The sequence below is a fragment of the Antrostomus carolinensis genome, unplaced genomic scaffold, assembly GCF_000700745.2.
Source record: "Antrostomus carolinensis isolate BGI_N321 unplaced genomic scaffold, ASM70074v2 scaffold48776, whole genome shotgun sequence".
Classification (NCBI taxonomy): domain Eukaryota; kingdom Metazoa; phylum Chordata; class Aves; order Caprimulgiformes; family Caprimulgidae; genus Antrostomus; species Antrostomus carolinensis.
The window spans coordinates 1-279 of NW_010324890.1; positions in this window are offsets into that span (position 1 = coordinate 1).

Consider the following 279-nt stretch of genomic DNA (forward strand, 5'->3'; position numbering starts at 1 on the left):
GGGGGGGGAAGAGAAAAAAAGTAATAGGCTAAATAAGGTAATAAAGAACTTTGGGCAGCTGAAGAGTTTCTATTCTAATAGGAAAGGGGTTTCCCTGGCTCCAAAAGTCTGAATTATTTATGCGCAGCCCTTACAAAGCTCGCCCAGTTTCACACATCCATAACAGAGCCCAGCCACATGGCTCGGGCTGCCCACAGTAGCTCGGCTATAAAATTTATGGTGGGTGTAATTAACCATTCGGAGTCGTAAATCCAGTTCAATTGTGCTCACCCAAAGACT